The 16,530-nt window shown below is 48.9% G+C and overlaps 1 long non-coding RNA gene across 2 annotated transcripts in view; it reads right to left on the reverse strand.

Annotated features, from left to right (window-relative positions):
• LOC140391820 (uncharacterized) overlaps window positions 1-16,530 on the reverse strand; it is a 232,536-nt gene that overhangs the window by 186,973 nt on the left and 29,033 nt on the right. For both annotated transcript variants that reach the window (XR_011935191.1, XR_011935190.1), the window contains exon 2: window positions 14,868-15,024. This is a non-coding gene — a long non-coding RNA (uncharacterized lncRNA). The remainder of the gene's footprint in view (window positions 1-14,867; window positions 15,025-16,530) is intronic.

The following is a 16,530-nucleotide window of genomic DNA, read 5'->3' on the forward strand; positions in this document are numbered from 1 at the left end:
CAGTATCACAGATGCCAACCTCAGTCAATTTAATTCACATCATGTGATATCAATAAATAATTATTATTATTAAAATCAATAAATGACCTTGGACTAAACATGGACAAAAGAGCTGAACTCCAGAACGGAGGCGAAAGTAACTGCCTTTGACGTCAAAGCAGAATTTGACTTGAATCTAGCATCAAGGACTTCTAGTAAAATTGAAATCAATGAGAATGAAGGGAAAAACTGGTTGGACTCATACCCAGCCCAAAAAATGATTGTGTTTAGCCTCCAACAATCACCTCAGCCGAAGCAAATCACTGAGGCGTACGACGGGGCATTGGCCCAACCATCGCCAGTTGCTTCAGTGACTTTACTTCAATCATAAGTTAAGAATTGATAATGTTCAATGATAGTTGCACAGTCTTCAATACCATTTATAATCCTTGCAATACTGAAGCAGCCTGTGTATGTACACAGCAAGACCGGAATAACATTTAGGCTCAGCCAATAAGTGGCAAGTAACAGTCGCACCCTGTAATTGTCAGGCAATGACCATCTCCAACGCGAGAGAGCCTAACTACTTCTCCACCATAGGGGGAGGTGGTGGCATAGTGGCATTATAGCTGGATTAGTAATGCAGAGACCTGGGTTCAAATTTCACCTTGGCAGATGGTGAAATTTTAATTCAATAAAAATTCAATGATGCCCTTTCAGGAATGAAATCTGTCATCCTTACCTGGTCTGGTCGGAATGTGACTTCAGATCCACAGCAACCTGGTTGACTCTTAAATTCCTTAAATGCCTCAGGAATGGACAATAAACAAATGCTGGCGCAGCCGGCAATACCCAAATCCCATGAAATTCAGTGGTAAGTAACTGACTCCTTGAAGCCTATCCATCAAGGTACAAGTCAGGATTGTGATGGGTGAGGGCAGTTCCAACAAAACTCAAAGAGCTCAACACCGTCCTGGACAAAGCATCCTGCTTGACTGACATCCCACCATCAAACATTCATTCCCTCCTCCACTTCAAACACGTGACCACTACAGCCGAGAACATCAAGGGCAGCAGATGCTATATATACCTTACCTGTACGTTCCCCTCCAAATCATACACCACCGAACAAATATTGCTCTTCCTTCATTGTCACTTTGGCAAAATTGTGAACTCCCTACCTAACAGCACTGAGCATATATCTACGCCATGCAGCCTTCAGTGGTTAAGAAGTGGGGCTCACCATGCCCTCTCCAGAATTAGGGATGGGCAATAAATGCTGAACTTACCCGTGACATCCACAGCCCACATTCTTTTGAAATCAAAATGTTTATATCCCTCTCCCCATCCAAATCCAAGATTTTAAACACATGGAGCTTTCTATTAGAATTAATCTTACCAAATAATGATAGATGAATAGACCTCCCCAGTAAGTTTAACCTGTGATTATGGCTGAGGAAGACAGCAAATTTGAACCCAGTCTATGCTTAATTAGTTGATTTTAGTTGAGACCATAGAAAGAAGCAGTACAACCGGCCTTAACCCTCCCAGAGCTTCTGGTCCTGATCAATATGCATTGATTCCTCTGGAAGCGTCTGTGTGTGGATGTCAGCTGAGGGCAGGATCAGGCTCCGCAGTGATCCATCCTTGCAGTTAATACTTCCAAGCTTGCACATGAAGAATGGGCACTTGAGCGAGATACTGGAGGGAGACTGTCATCTCTAAAAGTACTCTTTAACAAAGAGTAACCTTTAACAGAACAGAAAATTCAGATGGATCTTTTTGATAAAAAGAAACAAAAGACCCCCAGCCCTGACCAACTGCTGTTGCGTTGCCTTCTTATGACAATTTATACTCAGCTGTTTATCCTTACGAAGCACCAAAACAGGATGAACAATTTACTGTAATTTACCTGGAAATGTACTTTATGTAGAACGATTATATAGAACACAATGGAATCAGTCCACATATGTTGAACATGCTCATATGTTACCTTTCTGTCTTCAAGATGAAATGAGGAGTTACCCATTCATTTAAATACTGGCAGTTTTATTGAAATTGAATTCATCCATTGGGTTTCTGACTGTTCCACCTGTATCCTGTCCGGCAGCAAGAGCAACAGGATACAATGTCCTCAGCATTGTTACCTGCTGTGAACACTCTAAATTTGCTTCACAGTAATTGTTCTGTTAGTTCTGATTAAAACGTTGTGCTGGTTGTTCTGGGATTTGCATATGGAGATGTTTCAACAAAGCAAAGTGTGGTGTGTATAAACAGAGATGCTTCTCTATTTGTGTTATTTAAGGGACGGAGGTTGATAAGGAGTACAAATGCAGGAAAGCAATGTTGATTAGATACTCTTGGACAGACACAGGTTCCTGGCCTGAGGAAGCTAAATGTTATTAATACTCAAAATAAAAGTGGGAACTTAATTAATCTGGAAGCCCCTCACACCTGGGTAATTGGCAATGCATTTGTGAGGCTCTACAAATCATGCCACATACTCACCCAGATCTGCAGATGTTTTTCACTGGAATATTGTCCGTGCCTGTGGGTGTGACCACTGAACTGTGCCTCAGGGTCATTTGGGTATCAATCAATTGTCTACACATATTTGCATTTTTTTCTTTACATTCCAATTTAATATATTCCACACACCTATTGAGTATTAACGTTTGCCATCTGGCAGGATTTTCAAAGTGCAAAATATCATCAGTTATACACAGATGATTCTGAATGTACTTTCCCTCTGTGCTACAACATTCTAAACTGGAATTGTCCAGGTGATTGATATTTTTAGATCTTCATTTTGGCACACTTGCCAGCTGATAGAATGGTTAGCCCAATACAGCAGGACAGTTTATGAGTGCGATTCTCCAGAAAGCTTTCTAAGTGTTGTAGTGAGCGGGAATTGCCACGATGTCACGCAGTACCAAGCCGACCTTGATGAGGTTCTGTGGGACATGTCCCGCTCTCAGATGGGCATGGCCAAGGCGCTGCGCAGCTTGTCCCAGTCGCAGGTGGGCATTGCCGAGGCACTGGAGAGCATGTCCCAGTCACTGAGGAGCATCACCGAGGGTGCCGACGCGAGGCTGCAGATATTGGGGAACTGCCACAGCTGGCAGAACCAGATGATGCAGGGGCAGCCGGGGCTTGAACCAGCTGCCCCTCCATCCCAAGGTGAACCCCGGGACCTTATAGGCACCGACCTGGAGGGGGGGCACTGATGGCCAACCTGGACTCGTCCCATGGAGTGGTGGACATTAGCTCCCTGAGTTCCGCCCCTCTGATGAGGCCCCATTCCGCAACCAGCACGTGGGACAGGGCGGCACAAGTGAGCCGGGGCCCTCCAGCCCCGGAGCCATCAGAGGACACCCGCTAGGGACATCACGGGCCACGGGATGTGCATCCTGGGGACACACCTAGATGTAGCAGTAGAGCTAGGAGGGCCAGGTAGGTTGAGGATCACTGAAGGCACCGGGGTGGGGGAGGGGGTGTGGGGTGGGGTTTGGGAGGGGTGGCACTACTAGGAGTGAGGTATTGTACAGCACATTAAAATCCTTTTTGCACAACCATTATGATGCCTCTGTCACTTTCTTCCGCAATGCGGGCTGACCTCCGGACACTTTGATCATCTCTCCAGCCCCCCCTCCCCCATAGCACTCACCCAGCTTCCGGCCGTCAACATGTCCCCGGAGCTGTGTCCCATCCCCTGGGCGTTCGGATGTTGGTGTTTGGTGTTGCCTCCCGCATTGTGTCCAGGCATCAAGATTTGATTGGGATGCTAAGAAATGACTCCCACATGCTACGTGGCCTGCTCACCCACGGGAATCCACTTGGCATCTATGAAGTGCTCACTTAACCACGATTGCCAATTCTCTATCAGTAGGCTTTAGCTGCGCAGCCAGATGCCTCAGCAGTTGGTGGGGGTTATGGGTGATCATTGGGGCAGATGAGCAGGGACAAGAGTTGCCCCGGAACGGGAACGTATGATCCAGGGTTGGCATGGTGCTGCCGCGATCGGTTGCCCCCCTGGTTGCCCCCCCCAGTGCACCTCCCCACCCCATGGTGACCCACTCCTGCAGACGGTCCCCCACCCCAACTGAGGGGCCCTACCCTCCACCGATCACTGGGGTGGCAAGCCCAGCACCCCAGGGCTCTTTGCCTGTGAGCAAAGATGGCTACTCACCTCCTGAGATCCCCACAGAAGCCCTTCCGCCAGGTTCACGTTTTTCAAAAGGAGCACTAATCGGCGCTACAGTGAGCACTCGCTGGGGAGGCCGCTGAATGATGGGGGAACCATTGGATATGGGCTCGTTCTTGTTAATTGTATGGAAATGGTGCTTAAGTGGTGATAATTGGTTTCTTGCCACGCCAAGGCAGGAACCTGATTTTGTCTAGGGGAGCGGGCTAGTGCATCGCAAACTGTTTGGTGCCTGGTGTGAATCTCGTTTTTGGCTTCTCCCACTATTCACCGGCCTCGTTACGCTTGAGCGGGAGAGCAACAAGGCCGGAGAAGCATGCCCAATGGCTGTTAGGAAAGGTTTAATTTCAGGATGCATATATATTTTAGAATAAAACATATTGTTTGAGGATTGAAGTTTATAAAATGTAAGGTAATTGGAGCTTCTGGTTTGGGAGCTGGTAAACCGACCGAAAGCAATTGCAATTCAACAGATGGCCCGTGCGGTGATATGTTGGCCTGTACCTTTAAGGGAGCATATTTATACTGCTGTCAATCACTACAACCACAAACACAGGATATGATATATTCGCCTATGACTTGAGGTCAGTTTCCAAGCAGCAGCAGTAGAAATGAGTTATGCCATTTAGTGATCTTTACTTGGGTATGTACAGAAGGGGCTGATGGGTAATAGAAAGACCACTAGGGGGAGCACTGGTGTGTATAAAAAGGGGAAGCAAGCAGCCCTCTGGGCTGTTGGGTGGATTAGACCATGAGGAGAACAGATGCAGAGATTTAGCTCAGGGCTGCTAGTGTGATCAGGCCTAGTTGTAGTGTATAGAAAAGTTGTAACCTTTCTGCTGGTACAGAACTCACACAGTTATTTAAGTTGTGTTGCTCAATAAACCTTCTGTAAAACTTCTAGACGACTTTGAGCCTTCTTCCAAAGCCTCTACTGTAACTGATGTGAGTAGCACAGATTACCTGCCTTACAGGTAACAAAACATGGTACCAGGTTGGCTTTAATCAGACAATACTAGATAGATTAGGTTAGAGACCAGAAAGAACCAAAACAAGCAACAAAAGTAACGGGCCGGCCGCTCAACTGTGGAAGACTTCGCAACATTTTGATTCCAAACCACCTACCGAAGCGATGGACCACACACTACTTCCAGAGTTGCTGAAAACTACCGGTAATTTAAATAGTAACTGGAAAATATATCAACAGCAGCTTCAAATATACATGGCGGTACTGCATTAAATGCAGTCCCCGACGAGAGAAAGATTGGGATATTACTCTCAACGGCAGGCTGGCAAGCTGTAGACATTTATAACTCTTTTACGTATGGTGACAATGAAGATAAAACTAGCTTTCAAGTGATAATGGCAAAATTTGCTGAACACTGTAAATCACAGTCAAATGAAATCATGGAATGCTTTAACCTGCGCAGCAGATTCCAAAAAAACGTGGAGACTATCTCTAATTTTATCACAGATGTCCGATTGCTAGCACAAGGTTGTAACTATGCTGATGTAACAGACTCCATCATCGGGGATCAATTAATCTATGGTCTCTCAGATGAAAATTTAAGGGAATCCTTAATGCAGCAAAATGATTTAACTTTAAAAACTACCATAGCAAAATGCTCACAGCAAGAACAGAAAAAACAGCATTACCTGGAGCTTCTTGAAAAGAAAAACATGGAGAATGTACTCCACGAGGTGGAAGATGTAAAAATGGTGGCCTCTCCTCACAGGCCTTCTTTTCCGGCCGCTGGCGCACATTACAGCATGTCTGCGCATGCGCGCAGTCAGGAGAAACACGATCACGCAAGATCCCGGTATGCAAAGTACCGACCCCAGCCAGAAGAGCGAGTCCCGCATGCGCGATCGCTGCCGACGCGTGACATCACGGACGTCATGACGTGCTACCGCTGTGGCACCGCCCATTTAAAAGGGACATGTCCTGCACTAGGGAAAAGATGTTTAAGGTGCTCCAAGATGAATCATTTTGCCTCCCAGTGTCAGTCCACATCCAAATATTACTCTCCAATACAAAGACATGGAAACTTTAAGGTTCACACAATAGATGCAATGGACACTCAGACAACCAAAGAAAACTTTTCCGACCACGAAGAGTTCCACTCCTGGATGAACGCATAAGGCGTTGGAATCATAAATGCCACAGATGAACCGCATGATCTGACCACAAAGCCTCAATATGTGCATACCATTGAATACACAAGCGAATGGAGTGCCACGGTGCAAGTGAACAACTCCCCAATTACGTTCAAACTTGACACGGGAGCATCCACGAGCTTGATGACAAGCAAAAATCTCGCATCATCCCAGGGACACACAAGATGATACCTTCTGCATGCAAGTTAACAGACTACATTGGCAACCAGATCGCCTCGAGGGGATCATGCCACCTACAAGTAGTTCATAAGAAAGTCACGAAAGGACTACATTTTGAGATCATGGACAACAAAAGAACGTCACTGTTAGGTGCTCAAGCCCGCAAGGATTTGCGGCTGATACAAAGGATTTTCATGAACACGGTTGGCTCATGACGACTGGCCGATGCCATCCAGCTGCTTCTCAGTGAGTATCCTGACGTCTTTTGTGGCATGGGTACGTTACCCTACAAGTACAAAATCCTGCTCAAAGACGATGCAACACCGGTCATTCATGCATCAAGGAGGGTATCAGCTCCGTTTCGGGACAGGCTAAAAGCAGAACTCCAATGCCTCCAATCTCAAGGCATCACATCACAGGTCACACAGCCGACTGACTGGGTCAGCTCGTTGGTGTGTGTCAAGAAGCCATCCGGTGAACTCAGAATCTGTTTAGATCCCAAAGACCTGAACAAAAACATTCGCAGGGAGCACTACCCCATCCCCAAGCGAGAGGAGATAACGAGCGAAATGGCGAAGGCTCACATATTCACCAACCTTGAAGCCTCACAAGGCTTCTGGCAGATGCAGCTCAATGATTACAGCCGACTGCTGTGTACCTTCAACACACCGTTTGGACGATACTGTTATAATCGTAAGCCTTTCGGGATTATCTCTGCATCCGAAATATTTCACAGAATTATGGAGCTGATGACAGAGGGCATTGATGGCATCCGTGTATATGTTGATGACATCATAATATGGTCAACGACAGAGGAAGACCACATTGCTCAGTTAAAACAAGTCTTCCAAAGAATCCACCAATTAGGGCTGAAGCTCAACCAAGCCGGGTGCACCTTCGCACGTTCATCTCTGACCGTCCTGGGTGACAGGATATCAGAGCACGGGGTGAAGCCGGACGCTGAGAAGATCGCGGCAATTCAGAACGTACAGCGGCCACGTGACCAGAAAGCGGTGCTCAGGTTCCTTGGATTCATCAACTTCCTGGGCAAGTTCATACCGAACCTAGCAGCACGGACAGCAGCATTACGAAATGTGATAAGGAAGGACACAGAGTTTGACTGGACTCCACGCCACCAAGACGAGTGGGTGGATCTGAAGCACCAATTGATGGCAGCTCCCAACGCTGGCATTCTTTGACCTGGCAAAACCCACAAAGATCTCCACCGACGCCAGTCAATATTGCGGTGCTACTTCAACAGAATGACCAGTCGGACTGGGTCCCAGTGGCTTACGCTTCTCGAGCGATGACCGCCACGGAGTGCAGGTGTGCACAGATAGAGAAGGAGTGCCTGGGATTGATCACGGGTATAACAAAATTCCACCACTATGTGTATGGTCTTCCCACATTTCTAGTGGAGACTGATCATAGGCCACTGGTCAACATTATCAACAAAGATCCCAATGACATGACTCCGCGCCTACAACGCATGATGATGAAGTTGCGGAGGTACGACTTCACGCTGGTCTACACTCCTGGAAGGACCTAATAATAGCTGACACCTTATCCCAAGCCATTGATGCTGACAGTCCACCTTCGGCTTCCATTGATGATGTAGAAGCTCATGCACAGTGGGGCAGGGAGACACTCCTGGCAACGGACGAGAGGCTGCAGCAAATTTGGCAGGCGACACGAGAAGATGCGACCCTGCTCCAGGTCATGCACAACCTTCAGCATGGCTGGCCAAGAGGGCGGTGCCCACAGTTCCAAAACGTCCAAACTGAACTGTCCGTGGTGGATTCTGTGATTTTGCAGTACAGACAGTTCGCAGCATTCTGTCCGTACTGTGAAATGACAGAATCGTCATTCCTCTAGCGCTGCGGGCGGACATGCTCCACAGGATTCATGAGGGGCATCTTGGTGTCGAGAAGTGCAAAAGAAGAGCGAGGCAATCTGTGTACTGGCCTGGGATAAACGAGGACATAACAAACATGGTGCTCACATGTGACACATGCCAAAAACACCGACCAGCACAATGCAAGAAGACACTCCAGCAGCATGAGATGACTACGTCACCATGGGACAAAGTTGGCATCGACTTGTTTCATTCCATGGGTCGACACTATGTTCTTCTCATAGATTATTACACCAACTTTCCGGAGGTAATGAAACTCCTGGATCTCACATCTGCACTCCGTGTCAGTTATCAAAGCCTGCAAGGAAACCTTCTAGAGGCATGACATCCCACAGATGGTCATGTCCGTCAATGGTCCTTGCTTTGCAAGCTGGGAGTGGTTGGAATTCTCAAAAAAAATATAACTTCAAGCACGTGACGTCGAGTCCACACTTTCCTCAATCGAATGGCAGGGTGGAGAAAGATGTCCACATTATTAAGCAACTGATCAGCAAGGTCGCTGACTCGAATTCCGACATACACCTGGCTCTATTGTCATACCGTTCGCCGCCTTTGAGCTCTGGGCTGTCACCGGCTCAAATGCTCTTCAATGAAAATGTGAGGACAACGCTACCGGCGTTACACTTCGCCAATCCAGATCACTCGCCTGTCCTGGACAAGATGCATCACCAATGTTACGGACAAAAGCAGCACTATTACCGGCATGCGAAAGTGCTGCATCCGTTAGCGATCAACGACATGGTTAGATTGCGACACCCTGGTGGAGATTGGTCTAAGATGGCAATGGTGCTCCGCCAAGTATCGTCACGGTCATACTTGTGAAGTCTGATGATGGTATGCTGTTTCGACGCAATCGGCGAGACCTGCTGAAGGTTCCACCTCATCAACTTGTATTTCCGACATTAGATCTGCAGGACGTTATCATGCGACATCCCGGGACACCAGTAGTTGGTCCCCAAATGGACATTAAAAACCTCTGGGTCTCCATGCCCACTCAGCAGGTCTACCCGAATCAGACGTGCACCCGACCGTCTGAACTTGTGAACGTGAACTGATACAATCATTGCTCTCTGTTCTGTATTTGCACATGCAACTAACTGTGTTTGATTTTTTTAGCTACAGCTCTGCAACTATGAAAAAAAAAGTGAAAAAGGGGGATGCAGTGATCTTTACTTGGATATGTACAGAAGGGGCTGATGGGTAATGGAAAGACCACTAGGGGGAGCACTGGCGTGTATAAAAAGGGGAAGCAAGCAGCCCTCTGGGCTGTTGGGTGGATTAGACCGTGAGGAGAACAGAGGCAGAGATTTAGCTCAGGGCTGCTAGTGTGGTCAGGCCTAGTTGTAGTGTATAGAAAGGTTGTAACCTTTCTACTAGTACAGTCCTTAAAGTAAGAACTCACACAGTTATTTAAGTTGTGTTGCTCAATAAACCTTCTGTAAAACTTCTGGACGACTTTGAGCCTTCTTCCAAAGCCTCTACTGTAACTGAAGTGAGTAGCACAGATTACCTGCCTTACAGGTAAAAAAACATTCTATACTTATCTTCCCAGTGAATACTATTTGTATAAAGTTTTATCTTCAAAAAAAGAACACTCATTTATTTATTAAGGTCACAGTTGGAAGTGGGAAATGGGTGGACCTTTCTGAGTTTCTTGGTGAAGACGAGGGGTGGAATTCTCCGTTGCCCGACAGCGATATCGGAATCGGTGATCGGGCGGAGAATGCACTCCGATGCCCAAATCGGGGCCAGGGCCAGTTTCACGTCGTCAGCCATGCTCTGCCCCCTTGATATGGCGTAACCATATCATGCGCCCCATGCCATTGCAACAGCATTGGCAGTCCTTCCCGCGATGCTCCGTCCCCGATAGGCCGAGTTCCCGACCGCGCGGGGGATGTGCGGTCTCAGCAGTCGGGAAACCAGCGTGGTGGCAGCAGACTGTGTCCAGCGGTGCCACACCCAGCAAGGATCCATGCCGCTGGCTGGGGGGGGGGGGGGCTTCCGTGAGCGCTGGGGGACTGGTGTGGGGTGGCCATGGGTGGCCTGTAGGGTTGTGGATAGCAGGTCCGGTCCGCACATGACCGGCGCCATGCTGTACGGTGCGACTGCTGCAGGTCGTCGCCGTGCACATGCGTGGCCAGAGACCTGGCCATTCTCCGGTCACTTTCAGTGCGGGAGCCGGGAGTTTCACCCGGCGTCGCTGCTAGCCCCTCACCGGTCCCAGAATCGATGAGCGTTCGGCGTCGATTCTTGGGTCATAAAATGCCCGGGACTTCTCCTTTTGAGCTAGCACTTAGCTGCTGAAACGGAGAATCTAGCCCGAGATATCTACTGTTGTAACCTGCCTGATTACTACTGGCTGGGGACTACTGGCAATCCCACAATCCTTAGTGAGTATGAGCTTCCCCAATAAGGGGGCGGAGAAATCATTAGAGAGTCACCTGCATATATAGAGCTGGCCGGTGTAGAACCAGCAGGGAGAGGAGTGAGCAGTGGTGGAGTACTGCTGCTGCTGCCGCTGCCGCTGCTTGTATGTAATTGTAAAGAAAGTTATTTATTTCGATTCTACAAACTCGTGCTGGATTCTTCGTGGTCCTCACAAAATCTACAGTTGTCTTTATAAAGGGTTTAAATTATCACATGGTTTCGTAAAATAAAGAGGAGGTCTTAGAGAAAATGAGTTTGAAATTCTACCTGGGACGTATGGGGGTGAGTGGGGGATAGATTGAAATGAAGTCGTTTCCTTGGTATTGGGTTTTATCTGTGTGCTCTTCGAAGAAATAGGCAGTTTCAGTTGGAGCCTGGAAGCAGCGTAGGGACATGCAGAGGGTTATCAAGGCTGTTTTCTGATTTGGAATATCTAAGTAAGAACGCCCTTGCTTGAGCTAGGATGTGAGGTACATAAAAGAGAGTTGGCGGGTCACCCAGTTGAATGCTAGTGGAAGGACCCCAAGGAATCTCATACCTCGGAGAAAAACTGAGGGGAATCAAAGTAAGTTCCTGAGAACTGTAGCACCCCTTGGTTTTGTCCCAGGATAAGCAAAGTCATCTTTAAAATACTATAAACCATCAGGGAACTCTTGGGTGCAGATAAAAGCAGAACAAAAAGTCTGCTGCTAAGATTTTGTGGTTTAAAGGATTAGTGCTTATGAAATATTGTATTACGTTATCTGTAATTGTTTTTCGTAACAGTTGTACAATAAAATATTTGGTTTAAAATGTGAAATCTTGTGGGATAATCATTTCAGTTAATAATGGGGAGTTTGGATTTATTTTTTAAAGTTACTGGTCTCTACTGAGATGGTAATAATTCCCACAACTTATACAATGAGGGAAGGCTATCCCCATATACGAATATCCCTTTGGCTATCAACCGAGAATTCAGAGCCAGAAATCCACTCAAAGGTCGAGAGCAGAGTTTGAGCCCTGACACAATCAGGAAAGCTACTTTTAAGCCAAATACTATCAGGTTAGTGATTATAAACATCAGATAATGCAAGTAAATGTTTTTAATCCAGGAAAATGTTACAAATAAGTAAGATCATTATATTTTAGGATTTTGTAGCTTTAACTTTAGCATAAATGAAGTGGGTCATGTGACCTCCTGAGGTCTGTCTGATAGTTTGGCCAAGTTTATGGGCGGGATTCTCCGATCCCCGTCGGGTCGGAGAATCCCCGGGGGGTGGTGTGAATCCCGCCCTGCCGCTCCAAGGCCGGCTGCCGTATTCTCCGGCACCAGTTTTCGGGCGGGGGCGGGGATCATGCCATGCCGGTTGGGGGCCGTTGGCAGCGGCCCCCCGCTGGCAATTCTCCGGGCCCCGATGGGCTGAGCGGCCGTCGGTTTCTGGCCAGTCCTGCAGGCGTGGATTGGACTTGGTCCCACACGGTGGGACATGGCAGGTAAGTTGGCTGGTGCGGTCCTTGGGGGGGGGTGCAGGGGAGATCCGACCCGGGGGGTCCCCACGGTGGCCCGGCCTGCGATCAAGGCCCATCAATCTGTGGGCAGGCCTGTTCCGTGGGGGCACTCCTCCCTCCCGCGCCGGCCCCTGTAGGGCTCCGCCATGGCCGGCGGGGAGAAGACACCCCCCTTGCGCACGCACTAGAATATGCCGGACGTTCTGCGCATGCGCTGAACCACACCGGCGGTTCTGCGCATGCGCCAACTCGCGCAGTCCCTTTGGCACCGGCTGAAGCGGCGCCAATCCCTCCGGCGCAGGCCAAGCCCCTGGAAGTGCGGAGAATTCCACAACTTCCGGTTGGCCCGACGCCGGAGTGGTTCGCACTGTTTTTTACGCCAGTATCGGGCCATCGCTCCGGAATGGGAGAATCCCGCCCATTATGAGAGATCAAAGGAAGGTTTAGATTGTTAAACTGGGAAGAAGGTGCAAAGTATTTACAGTGGAGTTAATGGCAGCAGTCTAAGTTTACCATGAGTAGACAAGTCTTCCAATGTCACAGAAAGGAGTTGATGGTATCTGGTTACAAATAGTTCTGCTGTAAACTATCCAATTGCAATTCTTCTAAGATGAAAGTGAGTTGGGCCCTTAAGAAGAGCCAATTAGCATTTCTACCTGAATGCAAAGTTCATGGGCGGGATTCTCCACTCCCGCGCCGAAGTGGCCGCGCCGTCGTGAACGCCGTTGAGGTTCACGACGGCGTGAAACGGCCCCGATCCCGACCGATTCAGGCCCTGACAATGGGCCAGGATCGGGGCTGCGTCATCTACATGCCAACCCGCGCATGCGTGGTTGCCGTCCTCTCTAAGTCCGCCCCGCAAGAAGATGGCGTACGAATCTTGCGGGGCCGCGGAAGGAAGGAGGTCCTCCTTCAGAGAGGACGGCCCGACGATCAGTGAACACCGATCGCGGGCCACCCCACATCTGAGGTACCCCCCAGTGCAGGATCCCCCCTCGCCCCCCCCCCCCCCCGCAGGCCGCACCCCCAGCGTTCACGCACCGTTCACGACAGCAGCGACCAGGTGTGGACGGCGCCGGGGGGAACCCGCCGTTTTGGCCTGGTCGCTCAGCCCATCCGGGCCTGAGAATAGCGCGGGTGCCGGAGAATCGCCATTTTGGGTGTCTCCGGCGATTCTCCGGCCTGCGGCCCGCGGAACTCGACCGGGCCGTTCCCGCCACTTGGGAGAATTGCGGGAGGGCGTCGGACCGGCGTCCCGGGAAATTTAGGCGGCCCAGGCGATTCTCCCAACCGGCGCCGGAGTGGAGAATCGCGCCCAATGTTTTCACGTTGCCATAGGGAAGAGGGAAAAGGAAGCTGTTTTTGAGAACAGGCTACAGCCTTCGCTACAAACCAATGGCCTAAATTTTCCAGTCCCATCCCCCCCACAGCCGTTGGGTTCTCCTGCTGTGGAGGCCACTTGCCATTGGCTGCTGGCAAGATCTTCAGGTCCCACTGAAGTCAATGGCAGTTTGCATGGCTCGCCTGCCCTGTCAGAGAACCCGTGGCACTGGTCAATGTAGGCAAGACCGGAGGATCCAGCCAGCGGGAAGGGCCAGAAAATCTTACTCAATCAATATCTTTGACAGACAACAGTTCCTGTGTAGTCAACCAAGAGAAATACTGCTTGGCTTTATGAACTACCACGGTCACCATTGGAACAAGCTTCACTGTTCGGTGATAGATTTAAGAAACTGGAGACAATCACTCAAAATCAGTACACAGCAAAATTGGGATACAAGAGCCCATTGCAAGTTGGCAGCAACTATGGATTATTTGCTAAACAGACTATAATTTCCTGGTGAGTGTCGTGGGTGACACCTATACAAGGGACTATCACATTCTATAGTTTATAGTTTCATTTTCCTACAATAAGAAGATAGTGTTTAGTCAATAGTTTTTTAAAGCCATCTGTTTCAGTAAAAGTTTTAAAATGTGAAATCTTGACATGGAATGCCAGAAACCTCCCAGCTGGTGCTGTCCGGGTGTCAAACAGCCACTCTATTTACCAACCTGGATCACAGAGATCTGTTCCACATATCCACTTGTCACTTGCCAAGGAGCCCAATGGTAGCATTATTTAAAGGACCAGGCATCCAACTTGCAGGTAAGGTAATTTTGAATTGCTTCTTCTTTTGCAAAATCTCTGCAAGTGCTATGAAATGTTTTTGAAAGTGCAGCAGTGGATTTCTGGACTTGCTATGGAGTGTTGCTATATACTGACAGGGGTAGGGGAGAGGGCCGGACTCGTCACGGTCCTTGACAGTGATTGGAGGTTGGCTACCCCAGGATGCACCCTCATCAGTGTTTGCACATATGCCGGCCCATTAAAACCCTCATCTGAGTCCACAGTAACAGACCTCATCTGCGACCTTGCTTCTGCTGAGCTTTTGCCAAACTATACTGTACTCCTGGGCTGAATGTAGCCCACTCATGCCTGGATGACCCACCAAATGCAAATTCAAACTTTATACTAACCTGCATATGCAGCGGTGGTATCTGAACTGGTGCCTGCAAGTGTCAGATCAAGTGATGGGGCCACTTCACAGTTGCTCTGTCTCTCTCTCTCTCTCTCTTCCTCCTGCGTGTCTTGAGACTGGGCAGGCAGCACTTCCTGGGTGTCTGGAAGCAGGATCTGAGAAGGGAAAGGTTGGAATGAAGGAAGGCAGGTTCAATGGAAACAGAGTGATTACACCATCTGCAGCCTGTTCATTATGACCAAGAACAGCATAAGGAGCTCTGAAGAAGCGTCATACGGACTCAAAATGTAAACTCTGTTTCTCTCTCCACTGATGCTACCAGACCTACTGAGTTTTTCCAGCATTTTCTTTCTTATTTCAGATTTATGAAGTATTTTGATTTTATTATAAGAATGAACTGAGCTCGAGAATGAGCAAGATGCAAGAACACATTGTCATCTCCAAAGTTCTCAGTGACATTGAATGTCACAGCTGGCTGTGCGATTCAGAGACCCATATAGGACTTGAGCAGCACGGTAGCACAGTTGCTTCACAGCTCCATGTTCCCATGTTCGATTCCCGGCTTGAGTCACTGTCTGTGTGGCATCTGCATGTTCTTCCCGTGCCTGCGTGGGTTTCCTCCGGGTGCTCCGGTTTCCTCCCACAGTCCAAAGATGTGTAGGTTATGTGGATTGGCCATGCTAAATTGCCCCTTAGTGACAAAAAGGTTAAGTGAGATTGCTGGGTTACGGGGATAGGGTGGAGGTGTGGGGGCTTGAGTGGGGTGCTCTTTCCAAGGGCCAGTGCAGACTTGATGGGCCAAATGGCCTCCTTCTGCACTGTGAATTCTATGATTCTATGACTCAGGAGATGGAGCCATCCTTGTTCCAGCCGGTTCTTCTATCTCCGTCTTGTTAGCAGTTATCTTGTCCTGAAAGAGAGTAATTGTGTTGCACTGTGTTCGGGTATTGTGCCTGCCATTACTGAACCGCTGGAGGTACATGGAAGAAACAAGTGGATGTGAGCCCAACATCATTGGAATGTGTGTGAGGATGAGATGGAGAATTAAGCTAGAGCCCTGAGTGCCAGGAGGTGCTGATGGGTGAATTATGGGCGTTGGGTGAAAAGCGTGAGAGATTGGTGATGCCGTGAGTAGGAGACTTCAGGCGTGATTTAACTAGATGGGAACAAAGTTCCACAGCGAGCATATTTAGCCATGTGCTTCCTAGCGCTCACAGTGCCGAGAAACACCTGGCTTTTTAATGTACCCCTGGTTATTTAAAACACAGCCGCACATAGCCCCACTGAGGAGCTTTGCTCACCCGAACTCCCTGACACAACTCCTTGCCCTCCCCCAGCCCCAACTCATTTTGAGGGGGCCTCCCCAACACCCGCACAGGGCACCCCTGGCCTGATTGCCACCACATGAAAAATGCCAGCTTGGCACCTTGGCACTGCCAACCTGGCAGTACCCATGTCAGCAGTGCCACCTGGGCAGTGCCAGGCTGGCATACAGGTGGCACTGCCAGGGTGCTAGTCCAGAAGTGCCAGGGTGCCCAGGTGACACCAGCAGTGCCAATATGCCATCAGCCCAGAGGGTAACCACTGGGGGCCTCCAATCCCCTGGGAGACTCCCAAGAGTGCCATTCCGTCTGGCACCCATTTGTGGAGATCAGTACTGA

The sequence above is a fragment of the Scyliorhinus torazame genome, chromosome 15 (assembly GCF_047496885.1).
Source record: "Scyliorhinus torazame isolate Kashiwa2021f chromosome 15, sScyTor2.1, whole genome shotgun sequence".
In the NCBI taxonomy this organism is placed as follows: domain Eukaryota; kingdom Metazoa; phylum Chordata; class Chondrichthyes; order Carcharhiniformes; family Scyliorhinidae; genus Scyliorhinus; species Scyliorhinus torazame.